This window comes from Chelonoidis abingdonii, chromosome 8 (genome assembly GCF_003597395.2).
Source record: "Chelonoidis abingdonii isolate Lonesome George chromosome 8, CheloAbing_2.0, whole genome shotgun sequence".
NCBI lineage: Eukaryota > Metazoa > Chordata > Testudines > Testudinidae > Chelonoidis > Chelonoidis abingdonii.
In genome coordinates, this window is record NC_133776.1 from 50,333,145 (window position 1) to 50,349,132 (window position 15,988).

Consider the following 15,988-nt stretch of genomic DNA (forward strand, 5'->3'; position numbering starts at 1 on the left):
TAGTGTCCAGTAGGAGTCTTGCATGCACTTGTGTCCACATAAAGGTCATTCTTATAACTGACTCTCATGACAGATGTCTGTACTGTCTGAGTGAGGAACATATCACTGAGTGTGAGATTTGCAAGTCCTTCAAGAAGTGCGCACAAAAGGAGAGAGAGTCCAGACTGAAGCTTTTTCTGATGGAAAGCTCCATGAAAACTGCTCCAGACTCTGAGGCTTCTGTTTTCACAAGGTCTCTCTTCAATGCTCCTGTCACCAGAAATATGACACCTAATTCTGGAGCAATTAAGTAGACAAAAGAGACTCAGAAGGTTCTCCAGAGAGTCAGGGACCTTTGCTATCCAAGGATTGAGTATCTCTGATTCTGTTTCCCAGCACTGAGCTCTGTTTCTGCTGCCAGGAGTCTTCAAAGGAGGAAGACTTCAAAGGAGCCACTAGTGCCAGGGATTGCAGAGCGGCTAGTGCAGACGAGCTCTACCTGGTGTGGGAAAAAGGGAGACTAGGACCTGACATGCTGCACTGCAGCACAGAGCTGATGCAGAAACTACCCCCTTCAGCTGAAGTATCTCAGGGAAAGAAGAATCACCTGAGTTCCTCCTCTTCAGCACCATCTTCAGCAGCACTGCCTCTCTCAGAATCAAAGTGCTCAGGACAGTCTTCTGCAGAGCTTCCCTTGTCAGCCTTGATCAAAGCCTGCTCGGCACCAGCAGGTTCAGCTGCAGAGGAAGCTTCAGAGCAGAGAGAGGCACCTACAGTATCCTCACTACAGGGACCTTTTACAACTACATTTTCAGCTGCAGACTCTGAAAGAAGCGCTCCACAAAAAGGAAAATCACACGGATGGAAAGAAATTAAATCTAGGGAGCATATGGAAAATAGCCTCCTAGTAGTCCTGAGGATGCTAATTCTAACTCTGCTGCTTGTTTCCCTCCAAACTGGCCAAACATCCCTTTCTCCTGTGGTCCACAACCGTGGCCATATTGGCCCTCATGGCCTCAATAATCACAATTTCAAGGACAAGTTCTCCCATAATATACAGGATCTATTTGTGAGTCACCTGCTGTAAACTTTTTTAATTCTAATAACTCTACTGGTCAAGTTCAAGATGCAGAGGAACAACAGATTTCAAGTGATGGTAAAATACCAGCCCATCAAGACAGTCCTTCTGATCCTGTACTTCATTTTTCTTCCTTGCCTTATAAAAACCATTTCACAGACTTCAGCTGATGATTTTATCACCTTTCAGAAATTATTGAAGCATATGGCAAAAATGCTAGAAGTTCCTTTGGAGACAGTTGAGGAAAAAGCATATAAACTTTTTGATACTCTGCAGCCAGCATCCTGAAGCTGGGCTGCATTTCCTATTAATGAAGGAATACTGGATCCAGACAAAGATCTCTGGGCTACTCCAGCTTCCATTTCAGCTAATGCAAAATGCGCAGATTGTAGATATCAGATGCCATCCAAAGGATTTGTGTATTTTTATGCTCATCTGGCTCCATCACTGGTGGTTGCTGCATCCAATGAGTGATCAAGAGAGTCTGGGAAATTTACCCTTAAAGAGAAAACCCAAGACAATGCTTTTGTTTTGGCGGGGGAGAGAGGGGTTTACTCTTCCTGAGTTTTACAGATCAGCATAGCAGAATATGATTATCTGCAATGGGATAGATTGTGCAAGTTTAAGCACAGGTTACCTTCGGAATATAGAGGTGAGTTTAAAGCTACTTGTGAAGAAGGGTAGCTTATTGCCAAAACCTCTCTTCTAGATGTATTGAATGCTGTTGATTCGAGTGCTCATTCAGGGCAAGCCTAAACTACAAAATTAAGTTGACTTAAGTTACATTGATGTACAGCCACCACAGAAATTAAATTTTGCATGTCCCCACTACGCTTCTGGAGGTGGCAAGGCACATCCTCACCAGGAACACTTGCACCAATTTAACTGTCAGTGTGGGGCATTGTGAGATGGCTTCTGAAAGGCAAACAGTCAATGTAAGCAACAGTGTGTCTATACTGACACTGCATCGACCTAACTACATTGGCTCAAGCACTACACCTCTCTCTGAGGTGTAGTGCTTAACTCTGTATTGTTACAGAGCAAGTTACATCGGTGTGAGCTGCATTTTAGTGTAGATGCTTGCAGAGTTGGGTCTATGTAGGCTGCCTTATGTCAACCTAACTCTGCAATATAGATCAGACCTTAGTGACTACATGTATTTTGTGTTGCAACACTCATCATGGTTATCTGTCAGTTTTACCAAAAGAAGTCCAAGCGCTTATTGAATATTTGTCAGTCAGTGGTTGGAATCTGTTCTGTACCAATCCTGATGAATCTCTGTGTTCATTAAAAGACTTGAGATCCACACTCAGATCATTGGATTTATACACTCCTCCTTTCAAAAAGAAACAGTTTTGTCATCAATCTTCACTCCTCAGATCTAGGAACACTCAATATTCTCCCTATTCATATTACCAACATCAGAGACCTTCCAAACAAACAATCTGTAGAAGGAAGGCTAAATGTCAAAAGAAGTCAGCTCCACTACCCTCTTCTGTAAGTAATCAGGCGGATCAGACACAAAAACATCAAATTTGATGTGATGGTCGAGGATCTTGGACTAACTTATAAAGATGTTGTATACCTTTTACTTCACCCTTTGGTTCCTGTCTGTCTTATTTTCTGGACACTTGGATGGCAATCACCACAGATCAGTGGATCCTTCAAGTAAGTAGGACTGATTCTCTAGTTCAATTTCAGTCCCTCCTCCTTGCCATTCCCCTTCCTGATCCCTTTTCAGGGACCAATCTAATAAAAATGCCAAGCATCAGGAGATAGACAAACTGGTCAAATTCAGAGGAATAGAGTGAGTACCTCAGGAGTGTATTGGAAAAGGTTTCTATTCTCACTGTTTCCTCATACCAAAAAATAAAGGTGGCTTACATCAGGTTCTAGATCTCAGGAACCTCCACAAATGTATCTGATATGCCAAGTTCCACATGGTAACTCTCGCTTCGGTCCTCCCTACACTGGATCCCATGGATTAGTCCATTACACTCTACTTACAGGATGCTTACATACACAAAATATCCAAGTTTTATGGCTGTGTGGAGTCAGTACCAATTCACAATTGTGCTGTTCGGAATTTCATCAGCACTGAGGGTGTTTACAAAGTGCCTATCAGTAATTGCAGCCGATCTGCGCATATACAAGGGTTGTATATTCCCACACACAAGCCAATCAATTATGTAAGAGAGAAGTTGCGAACACAGATCATAGTGGCAGTAAAGAAAGTGATTCATTTATTTCCATCCCTGGAATTGTGGAGTAACTTTAAAAAGTGAAATCTGATTCCATCACAGTCCCCTGAGTTCATTGGTGCTCTCTTAGTCTCAATAGCAACGAGTGCGTTCCTCCCACCATACAGTTTTCAAATTAAAAAAAAACAACCCTGATTTTCCACTTCGCACTTACCCTCAAACGATAATAAAGAGGTGCCTCAAACTTCTTGGTCATCTGGGTTTATGTACATTTGTAATCCCATTTGCCAAGTTACATATCAGTCCATTTCAAGTGTGGATCAAGTCTGTTTACAGACCAGCAATCCCTGATATGCCAATGAAAGTGCTGATTCCAGATCAAATTCTATCCTCAATGGAATGGGAGATGATAGAGGGAACTGTATGTGTGGAAATGCCATATATCCTCTGATTTATGTCTAAAACTTTGATAATAGATGCATCCAAAATGGACTGGGGCAGGGCTGGCTCTACCACTTTTGCCACCCCAAGCCAAAAAAAAAAAAAAAAAAGCCATCCGAACTGCCAAAGCAAAAAAGCCTGCCCGGACTGTGCCGCCCCAAGAATGGACGGAATGCCACCCCTTAGCATGTGCCGCCCCAGGCACGTGCTTCCTCCGCTGGTCCCTGGAGCCGGCCCTGGCCTGGGGAAAACATATCATATTCAGGCTCATGGCCTCTGGTCTCATCTAGAATCCACGATTCACATAAATATACCGGAACTAATGGCGGTGACTTAGGTAGAAATGTTTTGGAAACTAATCAAAGAATTCTTCAAGTTCTCACAGACAATTCCACAGCTACCTATTACTTAGATGGGGAGGCACACGATGAGGCCTTCTTTGACAACAAGCCATAAAGCTTTGGGAATGGTGCATTCAGAATCACACCAATCTGACAACTCTTTAATTCGCTGGAGAGAAAAATGGATTAGCAGATTCACTAAGCAGGAAATTACACATCCTATGAATGGCAATTAAAAAATTGAATACTAAACCAGATTTTCTAAAAGTGAGGGCTTCCCCAGATACACTTAATTGTATCAGTTCAAAACAGGAAATGTCCTATATTTTGCTCTCAAGAAGGAAAGAGTCCAGGATTTCTAGCAAGCACATTCACAACACACTCCCAGTCCCGGATTTTTCCCAAAACCATGTGTATGCCAATCTTCAGCCCCCTCTGGGACAGCTAAGAGGAATAATAAGATTTGTTCCTCTAAAGACACACAAACATATCACAAGTCTTATTAACCTAACTGGGTGTAAATATACCCTTCCCTTTAAATACAGCACTGTTGTTTATGGTAAAAATGAAGTGAATTTATTAATAAAACATACATAGGATTAAGTGAGCTCAGGTATAAGGAACAAAGATAGAGTTACAAGTAAAACAGAATATGTTTCTATCTAAAATTTAATATAGCAGGATACAGGCTTTATTCAAGATGGTTTCTCTCACCAGTAATTTTCTTACTAGCAATGGCTGACTTTCCCTCAGTCAGGACCTCCTAATTTCTCTTGTTGTCAAGATACAACAAGGTACTAATTTCTTCATCTTAGATGAAAGATCTTTACCTAAAGCATGTTTCACACATATATTCGATTCCAGAGACTTTGATCTCCTGCTTGGTTGAGGAACTCATCTTACACAACTTGCAGCTTGTGTCTGTCTAGTGATGGATGCCAAAGAATGGCTTTTGTCCTTGCTTATATCTCGCAAAGCTCAATGACGTTTCAAGAGGCAGGATGACCTCGTGCTGTTCTTCCTTTCCTGTGGGCTTCCCATCTCCTATATCGGGGTGGGCAAACTTTTTGGCATGAGGGCCACATTGGGGTTGCAAAACTGTATGGAGGGCTGCATAGGAAAGGCTGTGCCTCCCCAATAGCCTGGCCTCCACCCCCATCCGATCCCTCCCACCTCCTGCCCCCTGACTGCCCCCCTCAGAACCTCCAACCCATCCAAACCCCCTGCTCCTTGTCCCCTAGCCATCTCCTTCTGGGACCCCCTGCCCATAACCGCCCCCGGGACCCCACCCCCTATTCAACCACCCTGCTCCCAGTGCCCTGACTGGTCTGACCCCATCCACACGCCCACCCCTTGACAGGCCCCCTGGGACCCTACACCTATCCAACCCCCCCTGCTCCCTGTCCCCTGTCTGAACATAAGAATGGCTGTACTGGGTCAGACCAAAGGTCCACCCAGCCCAGTATCCTGTCTAGCAACCGTGGCCAATGCCAGGTGCCCCAGAGGGAGGTGAACCTAGCAAGTAATTTGAATTTAAGTGAATCTCTGTCCTGCTGTCTTGCATCATGACCACCTCTGACAAACAGAGGCTAGTGGACACCATTCTTACCCATCCTGGCTAACTAGCCATTAATGGACTTAACCTCCATGAATTTATCGGTAGTTCTCTTTAAACCCTGTATAGTCCTAGCCTTCACAACCTCCTCAGGCAAGGAGTTCCACAAGTAACTGTGCGCTGTGTGAAGAGAACTTCCTTTTATTTGTTTTAAACCTGCTGCCCAATTAATTTCATTTGGTGCCCTAGTTCTTATATTATAGGAACAAGTAAATAACTTTTCTTATTCACTTCTCTCCACATTCACTCATGATTTTATATACCTCTATCATATCCCCCCATTGTCTCCTCTTTTCCAAGCTGAAAATTCCTAGCTTCCTAATCTCTCCTTATATGGAACCCCATTCCAAAACCCTAAATCATTTTAGTTGCCCTTCTCTGAACCTTTTCTAATGCCAGGTATATCTTTTTTTGAGATGAGGAGACTACAATCTGTACACAGTATGATACAAGATGTGGCGTACCATGGATTTATATAAGGGCAATAAGATATTCTCCATCTTTCTCTGTCACCTTTAATTTATTCCTAACATCCTATTGCTTTTTTGGCTGCCGCTGCACACTGCATGGACATCTCAGAGAAACTATCCACGATGAGGCCGAGATCTTTTTTCTGATTAGTTGTAGCTAAATTAGCCCCTCATTAAGAGATGTATAGTTTTGGGGTATTTTTCCCAATGTTGCATTACTTTACATTTATCCACATTAAATTTCATTTGCCATTTTGTTGCCCAATCACCCTTAGTTTTTGTGAGATCTTCTTTTAAAAGTGCTTCACTAGTCTGGTCTTATCTTTGATCATAGTGTCAGCTGCAAACTTTGTCCGTCTCACTTTTTACAGCCTTTCTCCAGACTGCCGCAACCCGTATCCCATACCCCTGCCTTAATGGCCCCAAGACCTCACCCCATCCAACCCACTGCTTCAGTCCTGGACTGCTCTGACCCCCTATCCACACCCGCTGCCCCTTGGCACAGGCCCCAGCACCCCACACCTATTCAATCACACTTCCCTGTCCCCTGACTCCTGTCACACCCCACCCCTGACAGGCCCCCCCAGAACTGTCATGCTTATCCCAACCCCCATCCTCTGTCAGCCCCCCCCCCGAGAACCTCTGTCCCATCTAACTGCCCCTGGCTTCCTCTGTCCCCTGACTGACCCCTGGGACCTCCAACCCCTTATCCCACCCCCTGGTCCCTTTGCCATGCCGCTCAGAACAGCATGTCTGGCAGCTGTGCTGCTCAGCAGGAGTGCACCACCCCGCTGCCCAGAGCACTGCCTGTACTGTGGCACGGCTGTGGGGGTGTGGGGACAGCGGGAGACGGGCCGGGGGTAGCCTCCACAGCTGGAAGCTCACAGGCTGGCAAGACGGTCTTGCGGGCTGGATGTGGCCCCGTGGCCATAGTTTGCCCACCTCTGCCCAGTATGATTTCTTTGTTAATGGTGCATCCATTGTTTCTGATTCCCCAGTACTTAATTTATGTATGAGACAGGTACATAGGTGTGACATTCCCTACTGTCTGGGTAAACTATACAATGACTCTAATTCCTTACATCGTGTTAATACATGTACAGTATTTCACAATGATATTGATCACCAATATGTCATTAGCTTTCAGAAAAGACCTCACTCTATTCACTTTTGTAACACAGTAATATTGTATACACTCAGTTGCTTCAGAGCTTCTCCTGCCGACATAGTTACCTCCATTTGTGGAAGTGGTTTTATTATGTCAATCGGAGAGCTCTCTCCTATCAGCGTAGAGCAGCTACATGAATGATCTTACAGCAGTGCAGCTGCAACCTCATAAGTGTAGACGGGACCTAAGACTTTCAGGGTTTTACATACAATAGCTCTGAAATTCAACTGTGTAGAATGCTTTCTAAAAAGTCTTGAAAACACAGAAATCTGGGGTTAGTTCACGTTTTTTTTTTACTGAGAGTTATCTCACAGGTAGTGTGATGACGTGCCTAGTCACCGCATCATAAAACTAAAGTGTCACTTGGGATTTTTCAGCTACAAATAAAATGAACATAAGGTGCTTCAGTTTTCCTGCAAGGTAATGTAGGGTTGGTTAACCCATACAAGGGTGCATTGCTGACCTTGCTTGCTTACCTTCTGGGAAACACCTCAAGAGTCTCCACTTAGGATTCTCCAGTGAGATAACTATCCTGCCATGAGAACTTATCCTTCAAAACTCTGCACCCTTTAGTAGCAGTCTTATGTACCCAAAGATTTAGGACTTCTCTGGCTAAGTGCATCAAACTACAAATATTCAAGGACAGTTACAAAAACTCTGAAATCACTTTGTTTTTAAATGTATTTCATGCCTGTGGTCATCATGATGTTGAAATGTATATGTAATACGAGTTTGTTTCTTGCAGCTTCTGCTGGATTACTGAAAACTTTTTTTTTTCCCCAAAAGAGCTGTATTAGGGAAATAATTAACTGTAATAAACATCAACATGGCCGGTGAGGGTTTCAGCATATCTTCTGTTTTCTTAATACATTACCTTCAACTGCTGTTACATTTCCCGTCCCCAGTCATTGACTTCACTTGATTAAAATTTTATAGGTGATCTAACTAATTCAAATTAAATTTTATCTCCAACAATAAAATACAAACAGATTTTTCTAAACCACAAAACATTGGAACTTAAGAAAATTTGAGCTATGTGCCTATGTAATTGTTGTGATGGCCTGTGAATGCTGAATTGTTGAGTTTGGCTTTCCATGCTGTGACAAAGTTCCTCCTCTACCTTGGTTGGTCCTGCGCTTATTCGCAGATTTGTTCACCTCAGTGTTCTTCCCCTCTTGTGGAACCCACAGTCTGGGTCAGCTCCTCCTGGGTCTGATCAGGAGTTGGGAGGTTTGGGGGGAACCCGGGCCCACCCTCTACTCCGGGTTCCAGCCCAAGGCCCTGTGGATCGCAGCCATATAGTGCCTCCTGTAACAGCTGCATGACATCTACAATCCTCTGGGCTTTACTTCCCATGGTGTCCTCCAAACACCTTCTTTATCCGCACCACAGGACCTTCCTCTGGTGTCCGATAACGCTTGTTCCTCCTCAATCCTCCAGCAGTACACACCCTCACTCTCAGCTCCTTGCTCTTGCTCCCAGCTCTCCCACACGCTCCTTCTCCTCTGGCTCCTCCCTGCCTGACTGGAAGTGAGCTCCTTTTAAACCCAGGTGCCCTAAGTAGCCTGCCCTTGCAATGGCTGCAGGTTGTTCCCCTAATTAAAAGTAGCTTATCTCTGCCTTCTAAGCAAGATCTTAATTGGCTCAGGCAGTGCTTGATTAACTTGGAGTAACTGCCAGTTGGTTACCAGGGTCCTAGGGATTTGTTTAGCCTGGGGCTAACATACCTGTTTCTTCAGCACTTTACTGTAGCCCATCAGGCATTTGCCCCATCACATACCCCCCCCCTGCTCACACATAGAGGTTGGGCAAACTGGCACATGGCAGTGTCTCGTGAAAGCCATCAGCGTTGCATTTGGTGGGCATCCAGCCCGGTGCCATATTGCGGAACTGAATGGTTGGAGGACAAGAATCACCTGGTGACCTTTGCATTCTTTTCCTTATTTCTCTCTGCATCACTGAAGGGGTGCCATGGTCAGTCGGCAATGAGTAAATCGCCGCCTACGAGCGTATAACGCAGCGTCTCCATGGCCCATTTGACAGCAAGGCCATCTCCTTCTCGACTGCTTGCATACTTCTGTCTCTTTGGGAGCACTTTCTGCTTAGTAGAGGATCGGGTGTTCTTCTTCCAAATCATTTGTGACAGAACCGCCCAACGCCCACTCGAAAGCATCTGTTTGCAAAATAAATTCCGCTTGGTAAAAAGTCGGGCTATGAGGATGAAAAAGGTCATTACAGAGAGCTTGTCGAAGGTCTATGAATGCCCTCTCTGCTGCGTCGGTCCACTTCACATGTCTGGACCTCGGGCTTCACCAGTTCCGTTAGAGGGACTTGCCCTACAACGCGAAGTGGGGAATAAACGTTGGTAGTAGCCTACCACATCCCAGGAACACACGGGCCTGCTTCTTTTCGGTCGGCCGGGGCCAGTTTGAAATCACCTCTAGTTATTAATTTGGGGCTTCACTATAAAACCCTTCCTACAATATATCCCAGTACTTGACTCTCAACCATCCCTATGCACATTTAGGGGGATTAGCCGGTGAGCCAGGCCGCCTTAAGGTGCGTAGTACCGACCTCACCTTTCTCCAAGTGGGTCCCCAGTCTGGCGTATGGATGACGACCTCATCCTAGGTATGCAGCTGCATAACTAGTATGTGGGGTCTTGCAGCAGCTTATTCATGAGGCGCTGAATGTAGCGAGGGCGCCATGTAGCCCAAAAGGGAGGACTGATATACTGGGAATAGCCTGTCCGGGTGGAGACGCTGTCTTTCTTTAGCTTCTTTTGGTCAGGGGAATTGCCAATACCTTTGGTCAGATCCAGTGTAAGTCAAGAATTGGGGACTTACACTAGTCAGTCAACAGTTCGTCGATGCGTTGGTATGGCGGTACGCATAGAATTGAGATTACTCATTCAGTCGGCGAAAGTCATTGCAGAATCTCATGTAGCATCAGTTTAGGCACTAAATATTGACTGCACCACTGACTGGTAGGATTCTTCCAATAACGCCTAATTCTAACATTTTCTTTACTTCAGCCCTGATTCCTCTGTTGACCATACTGGATCAGTAGGGTCTCAGTGGTTACATTGGCTCCGGGATCGTGCGGATATGTGATAAGTCTCAGTCATCCGCCCCGGTTTTTGTAGAGAACATCTCGATTGCGATTAATCATTGTCGGCTGCCTCAACTTTTGATTTGGTGTCAGTCGGGTGATATCCTCAACTTGCTCGTGTAATTATCTTTTCGGGGAAGGGCCTCCTGGGTGACTAAGGGGATGTGTTCGATATATGCCAAGGTTTAGAAGATTGAAGTGGTAATTTGCTCCGGATTTCCTGCGGCCTGGGCTGCCGCACCTTATATTTTACCTCTCCCACGGCTTCAATCACTATCGGAGGGTCCCTGCCACTGAGGCCAACAGCCTGCTTTCCGCTTTGGGCACCAGGACCATTACTCGATCCCCTAGTTGGAAACCGTCAAAGCTTTGCTGGTGGTTATAATGGGTTTGTTGGGTCTCCTGTGCTTTGTCCAAGTGGTTCCTGTACAATGGGTGTAACTCGAGCTATCCGATCCCTCATCTGTAGTACATGCTCGACTACGCTTCCTTCTGGAATTTGGCTCCTCTTCCAGGTCTCTGGCTATATGCCAATATCCCCCGCCGGGATGGCGCCCATCTATAGTAGTTTCGAATGGAGAGAAACTGTGGAGGCCTGTGGACTTCCGGATTGCAAAATGAGGTAAGCAATAGGGTATCTCAGTCTTCCCATTCCGGCTCACCACATTCCTGATCATTGGCCTGAGGGTCCTATTGAACCTTTCCACAAGGCCGTCTGTTTGGTGGTGGTATACAGAGGTCCATAGGGCTTGTACATGGAGCAATGACAGAGATCTTTTCATCAACTTGGACACGAAAGGTTGTCCCTTGATCAAGGTCAGTATCTTCCTTGGTACGCCCAACCTCGGAAAAGATCTGTAGTAGCTCCTTAGCTATGTCTTGAAGCTGTGTTGCATAGGGACAGCATTCTGGGTATCGGTTGTATAGTCTAGTACAACCAGAACAGTTGGTTGGCCCGAGCTGTTCGTCCCAGGGGCCCAATCAGATCATGGCTGTGCGTTCAAATGTACCTCTATTAATTGAAGAGGATCAAAGGCCCACAAGTGTGGGCGAGAGGCTATGTAGCTGACACTACTGACAAGAGGTGCAGTAAATCGGCTGACATCTTCATGTACTCCTGGCCAGAAGAACCTCCGCAGGATCCTGGCCTGGGTTTTCTCTACGCCCTAAGTTGTCCTCCAACAGGTGACTGGGTGGGCGATGCTCAGTATGGCCTTTTGATGTTTGTGCACAGAAGTTGATGTATCTCCTGCTCCTGTCGCATTTGCATCACACGGTACAGGAGATCTTTCTCACTATAAAGTAGGTCGCTGGACCCTGGACCCTTTCCCTCCACTGGGTCCCATCTATCTCACCACCTCTTTCCTGACGTTATCATATCTAGGGTCCTGCGTGGTCCCTCCCGAAAGTGTCTCCAGACTAACTGCCTGAGCTCCCAGCGCCAGCTTTCTGTTTCTTCCAACGGCTCAATCACTATCATGGCTAGGGGGCCAGCCTCTGGCTACCTCCATGTTGGTAGTTTCTCTAATAGGCTGCTCGTGTCCATCTGCCTACACGCGGTCTCTGGTTCGCTGGGGTCAGGATCCGGGTTCCCAAGGCTTCGCGCCTTCCTTTCTTTTTTTGTTTCCGGGCTTTGGGAGCGAGAATAGATCCTGAGATAAACTCTGAAAACATTGGGTTGACATTCTCCACGATGCGTCGCCAACAGGGTCCCCATCTCCCTTCAGCCTCTCTGGGGAGTAATTATTCAAACCCTGGATAGTCCTCCCATGAACTACAGGATATGGGAAGTTTTTAGGAACTACACACACCGTCACCTCAAAATGGGGTTCCCCTGAACCTCTGTCTCCACTGGGATGATGGGTAATGGCTCACGGCCGCCATGCACGCATGTCACTGCTACACGTTTGGCTTGTAGCAGCTGCTACTATTTTACCACTTACTCGATATAAGGGTGATAGCATGTCCCCGAGTCACAGGTGCTGTAGTCTCTACTCCATTATCGTCGTCACCGCCTGGTGTAGTTATGCGGGCTAAATCGCGACGCCGCAGCAAGGTGACTAGGGGAGCATGGGATTCCAAGCCCCCAAGTGCATTGGAGGATAGGCTCCGCTCGGTGCTGGACACGGGTGCTGCTATGTGTCCCCGCTCCCCACATGCATAACATCTATAATTGGTTCTAATATTCCCTATCTTTGGTGGGTTAGCGGGTTTAGTTCAGGGTTTCCCACTCACGGCCAATCCCTTCCTTCTGGGGTCTCGCTGGTTTTCAGCCCCTCTTCCTCCACCTAGGATCCCAGGGGGTTGGCTGCCCCACCCAGGGCTGGGGTTGGGTGTTTGCTACGAAAGGGGCTTTCTTTGGGGTAGTCGGGTCAATTCCCTGGCTTGTCATGCGCGTCTTCTACAGCTGTGATCATCTCATCATAGGTTGACTGGATCGTTCTGGCCTAAACCCATTGCAGAGATCTGGTGCAGTGCCCTCATGTATTGGTCGATACCAGACAAACTGCTCTAGTATCATCTTCCAGACTCCGGACTCGTTTGCAACCACTTTGTGCAAGATGGAGGAGGTCATGACAGTTGGGACCACGGAGTTTTCTCCTGGTACCACTTCACTTGTGATACCGACCGCTGGGCCGCACTGGCAGTTACCCCAGCATCTGGCCAGGATCTCTGCTTTCAGCTGGGGGTAGTCTGTGCTGCAGCCTCTTCAGGCACATCAGGTAGGCCTTCTGGGCCTCCCCACACAGGAATGCGGCAAGGATGCTAACCACTAATATCCGAGGCCAGACCTCCCGTAGGGCTGTCCGCTCAAAGGCAAAGTATAGCCTCTACATCATCCTTCAATCGCGTCATTTTCTGCAGCGAAATGGCTGCCCGTATGAGCCGCGTCCCAAATCATGGCCACGGTTGCAGCTCTGGTAAGGATCTTTACCTGGTTTACAGCAGTTCCGCAACATAGCTCGGTCTTGAGAGCCTGTCCATCAGCAGGGCAATTAGTCTCTTGCTGTGCCTGGCAGCACTGGCATCCTGTTGGGCAAGCTGCCTGGACATCAGGTAGGCCTCCTGCTGTGCGCTGTGGCTTGTATCAGGTCAGTGCTCTGCAAGCTATTGTCATGCTTCATTGTGTGGAAAAAAAAAATAAAGCCTCTTTTTTTTTTTAACATCACGCCTCCCTTTTTTTTTCTGTCACGCGGCAGACCTGTGCACACCAAAATATCCGCACCTCTGACACCAGTTTGGACCAAAAGTTCCTCTCTACCTTTGGGGGTTCCTGCGCTTATTGCGAATTTCTCACTCAGTGAATCCCCCTCTGGGGAACCCCACAGTCTGATGTCAGCTCCTCCTGTGTCTGATCAGGAGTTTGGGAGGTTTGGTGGGGGGGGAACCCGAGCGCCACCTCTACCTGGGTTCCAGCCCAGGCCCTGTGGATCACACGCTGTCTATAGTGCCTCCTGTAACAGCTGCATGACAGCTACAACTCCCTGGGCTACTTCCCCATGGTCTCTTCAACACCGGTGTAGTTACTTTATCCTTACCAGCAGGATCTTCCTCCTGGTGTCTGATAATGCTTGTCCTCCTCAAGTCCTCCAGCAGTACAGCTCTCTCCTCTCAAAGCTCCTGCCCTCTTGCTCCCAGCTCCTCACACACACTCCTTCTCCTTGGCTCCTCGCCCTGCCTGGAGTGGAGCTCCTTTTAACCCAGGTGCCGCTGATTAGCCTGCCTGCCTTGATTGGCTGAGGTGTTCTTAATTAAAGTAGCTATCTCCAGCTGCCTTCTAGAAGATCTTAATTGGCCCCAGGTCCAGGTGCCTTGATTAACCTGGAGCAACTGCCATTTGGTTACCAGGGTCCTAGGGATTTGTTTAGCCTGGGGCTAACATACCTGTTTCTCAGTACTTTACTGTAGCCATCTGGCCTTGCCCCATCACACCAGCAACAAACAAGGAATACCAGTATATCTTGACAGTCACGTATTATCTTACAAAATGGGTGGCATAAGTCAGCAAATGAAGTGACAAAGAAAATCTGTAAAATTATAAATTGATTTGGATGTCTACAGTGAATATTGATGGATCTTGGTTCTGAATTCAGTAATGAGGTAATGACTTATTTTTGAGATTTTTTTTCACTATTTCTTTAACCACACTATTGGGTCATAGATATTTGACACTGACTATGGGCTTCATTGTTTTCATGATTTTTTTTTTTTTTTTACTGTAAATTGTTGCTGACACATTTTTCTGTCTCCTTACCAATTTTTTTTATAACAAACTGATTGCAAACTTATTTATCCATGTAGTTATTCTAAAAAAGAGATTAGGAAACCACAGTAATTATGTATAAAATCAATTTAAAATAGGAGAAGGAACATGGATGCAGACATTTCCAAAGGAAACTTTATGGCATAATTTTGTTCTTTCACTTTAACCTGGCCCTTTGTGGGGAAAAATGGGGATATAACAGCTTCATCAGCTCATACCAGTCACAAACCAATGGACTGGATGAAAACAACAAATCCATCAAATTTTAGAGGGGGAAATTTCAATACTAAATACAAGTAGCATGCACCAGGCCATTAGCTACATATTGGTAATACCTCTTCAAGGTCACTTTGTTACATTGCAACTCTTTTTATTTTATCACGTCTGAAATTAAAAATAATCAAAGGTCTGCATTGTGATCTCCTCCTTAGACCTTCTTGATTCCATATAATCTGTTTCAATCAAGACATCATGTTAACTATTTGTTTTCACAAACTAATCAATCACCTTTTCTTACAGAGCACTGCGGAAGTTGGTTGATAACACTGGGAGTAATTGGGATGAATTTTTTTATAATGATTTATTTTCTTTGAAATCCAAACTGCAAATGAGAACAAAAATGTCATCCTTTCAGCTGTAGTGTGACTTTGAAGCAACATTTCCAGAGAAAGGCTCAGAGAATTATACAGTAAGTGTATTTAAATACCATCAGTACTTAAGTACTAAGTAGTAGCAAACACAGTGCTATGTATGGGAATGAGTAAATACGGTAAGCATGTACTAAAATTGGGAAATACACTTGTAGCCAATTAGTTCATTTAATCATCTATTTATAATTATGTCATGTGGTGTTCTGGTCAATTCATATGCTATTTCATACATAATCAAATAGATTTAAGTTAATAGGCCATAGGCTTAAGCATGCTTGACGTGAATGGGTGATTTAGGAATAACCCTACACCAGTAAGGTCATGAGATTACTGCAAAAGATGTGCCAGTAGGTAATGTTATGGGGAAAAAAAAAAAACGATTTAAATAAACTGCATGCTGTTGAACAAGATCATGAGACACATGATTGTAACATCATGGAAAGTCCTGTCCTGACTGCAGGGTACATGTTATGCATAGATGCTAATGAGAATAAGAGGAACTAAAAACCTATGTAAAATGAGGCACCCCAATATTTATGGGGTGTGAAAGTACAGATAAGGAAAAGAGGGTTTTCCTTAGAATATCTTTGAGGATGTGAGTATGACTAAATTCTTAGTCATTGCATGCATTTTTGTAGGATTTACATATGCATAGGTAATTGTAACTTTG